We start from the raw sequence: 9662 nt of genomic DNA on the forward strand, positions 1-9662 counted from the left end.
CATAACTACAGTCACTGTAATGACAACTCTTCTAGACTGAGAATGAGGGATCACAAGGCCCTTCTGAAGAGGGACAGGTGGAAAGAAAAGCCACCATCCCAAGCAGGGGGTAGGGCAGTGAGGTTTGAACAGAAGCACAACCACAGGAGCGGGGCGTGAGCAAACTCACAGCAAATCGGTCCTGTCCTCCCACCCCCCAATATGGTCATGATTATTGAAAAGCAGGGGAATACCAGCCATGACATCTGTACAAACACGCCACAGGAAGCCAAATTGCAAAGACATCAGCAATCAAGACCAGACTCTTGCTTTGTTTGTTCAGATATCAATATCCACTAAAGACAGCCCCGATCACGGCTGTAATTGGCACAGCAGCAAAGGCTCCCAGGGCAGCAGGGAAGGTGAATAGGCCAAGGTGGGCAAAGAGCAAACCTGGTCCCTCTGGGATACTCTGCTGTTTCAAGAACAACTTGTAAACTGTTGTGGAACAGGGCATAACTAAATTAGTCTGGGGAAGAGAAGTGTCACACAAACATGTCCTGATCAGTGTCATTCACTGGCATTTTCACTTGACATTCATCCTGAAGTTCAAGCCAGGAAGTTGCCAGAGAAACCATTCAGCTACAAGCTCTTCTCTCGCCTCCTGAAAACATCAAATAACCAAAAAATTACTTGCAACCAGAACTGTGCCAGCTGCTCCTTGTGAGTCATGCAAAAGTATAAGGCACACTTTTCCCACCAACAACGATGAAAGGTTGTTTTGTTTGTTTGTCCATTTGCCTCAATGTTTAAACATTTATCCTATAGGAGATTTCTTTTTTGGAGGTTAAAATAATGAAAGAGACCAGAATTTTTTAACAGTTCACCTAACATGGATCAAATGCTCTGTTCTTGAATCTTGGATGGCAGTTAAACATCATACCTACAATAAAACACTCAGTTATAATGCAAACATTAGCATTTAGCACACATTTACTCAGAAAAAACAAGCCCATGCAAACTACAAATATATTAACTTCAAAAAATCTAGGAATCCTCTTTTAAAAACCTCCAGGAGGAGACTTTCTTTAATGACCTGAGTACCTTAAAGTGATTCACAAATTAACAAGCAGATAGTATGAATAAACTGAATAGCTTAAGAGGTGCATGTGGCCCACCCTCATGGGAACAGGGGGGGAAAGAACTCTGACTTACTGCATTAGAAGACTATGCAGAAAAAAATCCCCAAACAACAAGGCTGCAGCATAATTTCCTTCAGGGGTCTTCCACTTTACCAGACATCCTAAAAATAAGGGGAAAATTCTGTTTTTTCTTTTTTCATCCACAGAGAAGAAAATCCATCTCTTCTGTATACTGTATGCCTCTATAATGCATCAAGAATTAGCACATACAGGCATGAAATACATTATAAGATTAATAATAAAAATACGCATTTGCTGCTAGAATGCATTCTTTTGCATCAAGACCTCAAGTAAGTTCATCACTTCAGCAAATATTTAACAACATCCTGGAGACAATGGAACTTGGGTGCTTGCCTCACTGGGCCCTCAAGATGTAAATACGAGCTTTTATTTTATTAGCTCCCAAAGTCAAGACAGTAGTGAGCAAATGCAGAATTCATCAGATTTCATCAGATTCCACTACACTAGAAACAGGGACACTCACTGAAACCAGCAAGAGATTAAAACAGAGAGGAAAAACTAGGTTTTTTACACAGTAGGTAATGAATTTCTGGAATATGTCCCTGCCTTGTCTTCTTTCCTACCTCTCCAGGATAGAAGAAATGCTGCTTATCTGTTCATCTTTCACAAACCTCAGCTATCATCATTCTCCAAAGTAAGGAAACTTGTACAGCCAAAGAAGGAAATCTACCTTCCGCAGAGAGAAATGTGGAAAGCTCAGTCACTTAAAGAACTAAATAAAAATAGTGAAAAATAGATAAAATAATATTTCTCTCCTGTTTTGGATGCAGGGGAAGGAACCTAAAAATAACAACATCAACAAACCCTAAAACCAGTTTGCTCTAGTTATGATAATCCAGGCATAACATTTATATGAGAACATAAAATACAGCACACAGCTGTAAGTAAAACAATATGTGTGTTCCTGAATAATGGGAAAATAACTTGCCAATAAGGATATATTTTGAGCAAATGAAAGATGACCTGAAATTGACTCTAGAGTAACAACTTGGTTACTTATAAAAATAGGAGGTAGGGGAAGAGAAAAAAGTAGAGGAAGCAGTGGTTGGGAAGAGCTTATGTTATGTAGTATTTGATGTATTTACTTTGAAAAGTTTCCTTTTGATGAATAATAAAAACAATGCTGTAACAGCCATCTTCATGCCAAAAAATAAGATTGGCTAGGGATTTTACAGCTAATGTGGCTCTACTCACCCAGATTCTTTATGTCAGAAGGCCACATTTAAGCTCAGATGGTGAAACTGAAGCAAAGGGGATTGAATAAGGAATGACTGTGGAAGTGAAGGGAGAGAAGAGCATGTGGCACAGCTCCTTGAGAGAGGGCTTACTGCCTCTCCAGCCTGCAAATTGTTTCCATGCTGGTGTGCACAGAAACACACTAGTGTGCCTTGGAAGAAAGCCAACATGCTTCCCAGCTAATGCATATTTTTCCTTCAATATCCAAGGTGAACTTAGTGTTCATAAAAGCAGAAGATTACCAGGCTTGTTTGGCTGAAGCAATCCACCACCACCTGTGAGGCATTTACCCTCCAGGCCCTAGGTCCTGGCAGAGCTGCCAAATATGTGGAAAGGGAAGAGTGGGGACAATGCAACCCCATACCAGGTTATTGCTGGGAAAGCTTGGTCTGTACACTTGAAAAATATGTAGGAGGAGTGTTGTGATGTAGGGCCCTGGAAAAAGCCATAGGTGAACAGCAGCACATTCCTCTGTATCTACTCAAGTGATTAATTGCAAGACTCCCCCTACCTTGTTTGAGTTCTTCAGGGCTAAGAATGTCTCTGTGACTCCCTAGATTCTTGTCTTTCTGCTGCTGCCAAATGCAATGGTAATTTCTGGAATAGAACTGGTATAAGGCAAGAGAAAGAAGTAGAATCAATGGACTTTACACTAATTTTGAGCCTCTTACAGTTAAAAAAAAAAACCTTTTTGTTGGCTTCTTTCAAGCTGCACTTGTACATTGTGATTTTACCCCTGTGAAATAAACACCACTCTTATCCTTGTTCCTCTTCTCCTTTCCCATATGTGTGACCTTTTCCATTTGCTGGTGCTCTCCACTTCTGTGTCTTTGCCCATCTCTTTCTCTCTAGCTCTCTCTTATCCTTCTGGGACATTTTCTAAAACTTAAATATCAGCCTAAAATCTTCCTCTTTAGTTGCTGAAGAACACAGTATTGAGGTCGTATGTAATGTATTTCTGCCTAGCTCAAAAGCTGAGGGACTTTCTTGAAAAATACCACTCACAATTGCTTTCATTGCAATGAGGGAGAAAACTTCAGGCCTTGTCCTCGTTTCCAAGCTAATCTAAGCTTACATGAAAGCCCCCTGTGACGCACAAATAAATATTTACTATATAAATTTGAGCAACGTTTCCTGCTTTGCAAAAACAAAGTTAGTGTTTGAGCTGGGCTTTCTGTCCAGTAGGTTTCTGATATACAGTTCTTGTCATGGCATCCTGGCAGGTTTCTTCTTCACTTTCTCAGCAGCACCTGTTCACAGGAAACAGGAGTACCCATATTTATATACTTAAAGCAGCATTTTGTTGCTTTACATGAGTAGTTCAACAAGGGTCAAGCAGTGAGAAGCAAAGGATGGAAGAGCAAGTATAGAGGCAACACAATGAAGTGAATCCGATTAACTTTTCTTTTGGAAATACTAGAGAGAGGATTGCTTTCCTTGGAGAACATGCGCTTGTTAACAGAAACATTGCCATCATTACTGGGATGACTAAAATATGGAGTGCAACTACTTCATCTTTTATACAGCTCTGTGTCCACAGAGGGAAAAGCTTTTAGAAAGCAATAAGGCAGCAGAAAGTCATAGTTATTAATCTGAGGTATTTTATCTCTTTTCTCCAGCTACAACTATTAGCTGTGCGTGTGAGTCTTTAAACAAAAGCCTTTCTTGTGTCCACTTCTTCTGCACCCCTCCTTTGTTCTTTTATTGGTTTAAGCTGTAACTTACGGGGTCAAGAAAATAATTCCCATTTTTACTACAAGTCTATAAATAATAAGTCGTACATATGTGAGGAGTAAGAACGAGAAGCGATTCTTTGCCAAGGTCTGTCCTTCCTCGCAAAGAAAAAGCATCCATCAATTGTGTAGGTTTTTTTTAGTAAAGTAGGTATCATCATGTGCACTGAGGAGAGAAAGGCCTCATCATAAAAAAAAAAAACAACAAATGGGAAGGAACCTGTGGTACCTTGGCTTCAGAAAAGCCATATTTCAGGGTTTTTTTCACCAGTAATTACTGTGGTGTGGGGAAAGGGCTCCAAGTTCCTTGTTCTCAAATCACCAAAGATCCCTTATCATTCCCCTTGACATTGGGCTTTTTTGTTGTTTTATAAGAGGATATGGGATTTCCTTATAATTCATTCCAGAGGTCTACTGGCACACCCCTTGAAAGAGGGTAGTTTATGACCAAAAAAAAAACCCTGAAAGAGAAATACAACTCACATTAAAACGTAGATTTTCTTTCCAGTCCCTGCATACACAGGTAAGAGCTTGGTACCAGTAGCATTCACACAACATCTGTCCCTGGGAGCAGCATGCATCAGTCTCCTCAGCGGAGTCTTTGCTGTCTTTGCTGCTATCTTCTTCCCTTTTCCCACCTACAAGGCTGAAAAGGAACTGCTTAGTTTCATGAACTACTCCAATCTTCAGGATGTCAGAAAGCACTCTTCCTTTCCTGAGTCAGAACCTATTTAAGCCATCTACTCTAACATGGTTTGCCATTTCGGCTGTGAGCTTTTCTCTTTATTCTGCCCATTGGGCACCTTGTGGGGATGGGGACCAATGGGAACTGCAAAGATATGTCGAAGTAGATCTTTGTCTTTTCAAATATAAGTTTCTCTTATCAGCTGGCGTTTCCTATGCTTCCATGGAATACACAGGTCACACAGTTTCCATACAGAAACACCCAGCATGTCTCACCAGCATTGCACCATTGCCTTTTTATTTTTGATTTCTCTTTTTGTTAAATTTTATATCATTTTACAACACATACATTGCTGCTACACTGTGGCAAGCTTTCAACTAGTAAGGAAGAAGCTTTTATAACTGCGTTTCTGAAAAGGCTCCAATTTATTCTTCATAAAGATCCTTGGGATAAAAAGCAGATTAACATTCAGAAGTAAGTTAAATGAAAAACTGAGGCTGCTCAGAGGGAGATATTAAAGGCTGATTGGCACAAAAGGGTACTTTCTGGCAAACTTCTTGAAGCACTAAAAGAAAAGGGTCAAGAGTCATCTGCTTAAGTAATGATCTCCAAGGCAAAAATATTGGCTGGCCCATCCCATAACTACAATGGACTATTATATGCATGTTCTATAGGCTGAATGCATCAATTATACTCATCATGTGGCTTCTTGAACATGCTTAACTTGCTATTTCCTTTTATTCAATGTGATAGCACATAAATTAATACATGAGAGTATTTTATACCTTTTCTCCTCTGTTTTAAATTTTGAGAATCAGCGGTTTCACTATGAATAATTTAGAGGGAAAAACTTTCAAAACTGAGGGGGCTGGTAGGACATGTCTGTGTCTGTGAACTAAATTCTGTCCACTAACCACACTTATGCAGGATGGGAAACAGCTTTGCCGATCAATAGAGCATCATAATTCGCCTTGTAACAGGAAATGAGGACTCTGCAATAATGCAGTTTTAATTTTAATGCAATTTAAAAGAAAAAAACCACCCAGTACCAGATGCTCATCAGAAGACCATTAAATGTTATTACTCTATGCTACTTCCCTTAGGAACTCTCATGGTTAAAAATCAACAATTAGAAGCAGCCTATATCCTTTACAGTGAATCTCTTCAGCTGCAGTTCAGCTGAGAGCTCTGAGAGGTCACAAGGTTCATCACAAGTTTGAGATTTCTCAAAAGGTAAGATGAGATGAGGGTAATGGCTATATTTTTAGAGACCTTTTCACCACAAAGCCACTCATGCTGTCCTTCCTTCAGTCTGATGAGAAGTGGCTCAAACACAGCTTTGTGTCCTCTCTGCTTTTTTCACTGTCCTTTCCTAGGTGTATGTGCTGTTTCATTTCTCACCAAGGACCAAGCACTGGCCGATCCACATACAGGTGTCTTCCTGCAGGAAAGCAATGGTATGTCGGATGGATGGATGGATGGATGGATGGATGGATGGATGGATGGATGGATCTCCAAGCAGGGCTCCTGCACCAGCAACCCTCCTTGGCTGACACCACTCTTCTCCTTCCCCATTAGATGACAGCAGGAGCATTCCCTTCCACCATACACCACTGTGCTCTTCTGGCACAGAGTCAGTGCTGGAAAACTGGTTGTGTCAATGGTCCAAGATTTAATACAGCAATATACTCCTAGTTTCATTCACTGGTAGTTCCATAGTTTTCTGGGAGAATGAACCAAGGAGATCATTTTGCCTGAAAAGCTGTTGCTAACTCAAATAACGGGAAAACTCGGTGCTGGGTTCTCAGAGAGTTGAGTCAATGGTTTACCAAGAGTTAGGAATTGAGAATTAGTACTCAAGTACAAGAGTTAGGAATTCCTTATTGAGAAATAAGGAAAGGAGGTCAAGACACAAAGCAGCCAAATCCTCAGAAATTTCAGGTGACTTTTCCTGCTCTACTGCAGCTGTTTAGGACTCATCACTCAACTGCAGCAATCCTAGGGACTAACAGTGTTACATGAAAAAAGGAATAGGTACCTCTCCATGTCACCAAATCTATTCTGTAACAGAGGGATGTAAGGATGGATACACTAAAGTTTGTGTGGAATTCAAAACATAGTTATCTCCCTAAAAAAACCTTATACTGGCATAAAATTATCAGTGTATTTTTTAGCTCCACATACTCATAAAAAAAGGCAATATGGAAGAACCAACCTCTCAACTCTGAGTTTTAAGAGATCCTTAATTCACAAATACAGATCTTCTCAAGCTTCTGTAAGGTTTGAGGGACTTAGAAGCAATCATGAAAACAAAAACAAAACAAAAAAACAAAACCAACCAAAAAAAAAAAAAAACCCAAACTAAAAAACCCCCAAAAAACCACCAAACAAAACCAAAACCAAAACCTCACAATTTATTTTCTTCAGCCTTCAAATAAATATGCAACTCATGGACCCAACAGTCAGCAGTAACTTTCTTCCCATAGTTCCTGAGAAATGGAAGGGTAGTATACTGCTGGAAAAGGGAATGTTAAAACGTCTTGATATTCAGAAAAAAAAGAAAAAGAAGGGGCCAGAATTCTTAGCATAAAAGCACAGATATACAGACAAAGACTCTCTTCTTAGGAACTGGCAGCAACACAGTGCACCCAGCTCACAAACTGGACAGACAGAATTGCTTTGCAGTGCTGAAGAATCACCTGGCACTGCTTTCTATGAGGAGGCTGATGTTCTAGTAGCACCAGCTTCATTTTCACAGCAGACATCTTTAAGTAGTCAGGTAAGTAATCCTAGTGCTGCAGGGAGAATGCTGAGAATCTTCTAGGAAATTAGGCCAAATAGCTACAGCACCTCTGCACTAAGGAGTAATTGAACACTTTGATATGATAATTGATTATAGTGCATTGATTAAAGATGACAAGAAAGCATACACTCTCCAGATGACTTTCAAATTGCAAAGCCACAAACTTCAAAGCTTATTTGGACTCACACAACAGAATAGATTTTGTTATTTACAATGTAAAAAAAAATGTACCCTCTTAAATGAGGCAAGAATTTTAAATCAGTAAATGGTAAAATGGCTGAACCTGAAATAAGGAAGTAATCAATGCTATCAAATGGCTTCAATCTGTCCTGAGAACTCTAATCATATCCAGATGATAGCATGGGACTGATTGGGTGTCTCTGGCAGCAATTCCTATCAAGGCCTGATTATAACAACGACAATAGGAAAAAGAAAAATTGTTAGAGGGCGGTTAAGAAGGCCTGAAGAAATGTGCAAACAGTTGCTTAGTTTGCTGTAAATCTATGTGGTATGGTGGATGCAAGTAAAGGAAGAAACTACTGTTGGTCATTTCCAGCCACGATGAGATGCTTTTCATAAATTCAGCTAAATACACACTGGAGGAGAGTTTTACTTGGTGGTAAAAGCAAACCAATTTGCAACCACTTGCAATTTCTACAAACTAGCAAATCATCAGCAAAGCATCTTGACTTGCTTCCTGAATTTAAAAGCTTTTTCAAGCTCTCCTTAATTGCACATTACTTTAATTGCCATGATTCTACCTCTAGAGCTGTAAGAGAATTGTGCAGTTGTTGCTATTGATTTATATTATTATTCCAGACAGGAATCAGGACTGTGTTTTCTTTGCCATAATAAAAAACTTTACAAAGATATGACCCTGTACAGAGAGCTTTATCTAAATCTGCATGACCAGAGGCAACAGGTGGCTACAAGTGAGCAATGACAGCAGAAAAATGTTGCAGACCTCAAAGGAAAGCAGTGGGCTCAGGACAAAATTAAGGCTTCAGTCCTATCACTGATGCAGTGCTACATTTCTGGTCTGAAACCTGATACCAGAGTATGCAGTTCACATCCAAAATTTGGAAACTACCCAGCATCCTCTGAAATTTCTTTAAGGTTAATCAAATTTCCCTAGGCAGACCCTGCTTTGCTCAGTAGTTTCACATTGTGTCTGAATAAGCAATCCCCTCAACAAGCTTTGGTTCAACCAGGTGAAAACAGGTGTCTAGAGAGAAGCTGGGATTCATTTGTATGGGAAAACCGAAACAAAGCTCAAGACGCACAAAGTCATTTGATTCCAGTACAACCGAGAACCTGCAGTTATGCCAGTGCCAAAACTGCCTTTTTAATTTTTAACAAAAAGTCACTTTAGGGATGAGCACAGAGGAGACCAGTCATAAACCATGAAACCCTGCTTAGCGAAAATGCAAAACACCCACGTAAGAAGAATTGTGGGTGCAGACAACTGGACCAAACTCACCAAGCTGTCCTGGGGCAGGGAGTGCCAGCATTGCTCCTTCCTCGGGGGAGAAAGTACAGGTATTTTGCAACATGTTTATGCCAACTGTGTGAGCTTCAATTTCTTCACTACGCAGTGTGGGTGCCCTGCTTCTAAACTAGGTGATAGGTTAAAGGTTTGATTAGGGACAAGAAGACACGGAGAAAAGTGTTTAGGAAAGGAAAGTCCCACTCATCCCACTGATAACAAACACTAACTTGTCTAATGGGAGTGTACTACTGCTGGTCTATCATGTCCCCAGCTGGTTACATCTTTGTTTCAGAGGTTTGACCTGTGGAGTGCCATTCCTCGGACAAGGACACAGCAACCTTCACAATGTCTGATGAATCAGAGGTGTTTGGGTCAAGATTAAAGGAAAAGCTGAAGCTCATAATCAAAAAAGACAAAACAATTTTTAAATGCTTCCCACCGCACATGTGAGAAAAATACCAGAACTTTATTTAAATTCACATTTCTGGCTTGATGGCTACAATTGCTGGAACTA

The 9662-nt window shown here is 40.0% G+C and overlaps 1 long non-coding RNA gene across 1 annotated transcript in view; it reads right to left on the minus strand.

The window, feature by feature from the left end:
* LOC110483544 (uncharacterized) overlaps positions 1–1253 on the minus strand; it is a 156422-nt gene extending 155169 nt beyond the window's left edge. Inside the window, exon 1 of the long non-coding RNA XR_002467595.1 lies at positions 1195–1253. This is a non-coding gene — a long non-coding RNA (uncharacterized LOC110483544). The remainder of the gene's footprint in view (positions 1–1194) is intronic.
* Between the last annotated feature and the right edge of the window lie 8409 nt (positions 1254–9662).

Source organism: Lonchura striata, chromosome 1, assembly GCF_046129695.1.
Source record: "Lonchura striata isolate bLonStr1 chromosome 1, bLonStr1.mat, whole genome shotgun sequence".
Taxonomy (NCBI): Eukaryota; Metazoa; Chordata; class Aves; order Passeriformes; family Estrildidae; genus Lonchura; species Lonchura striata.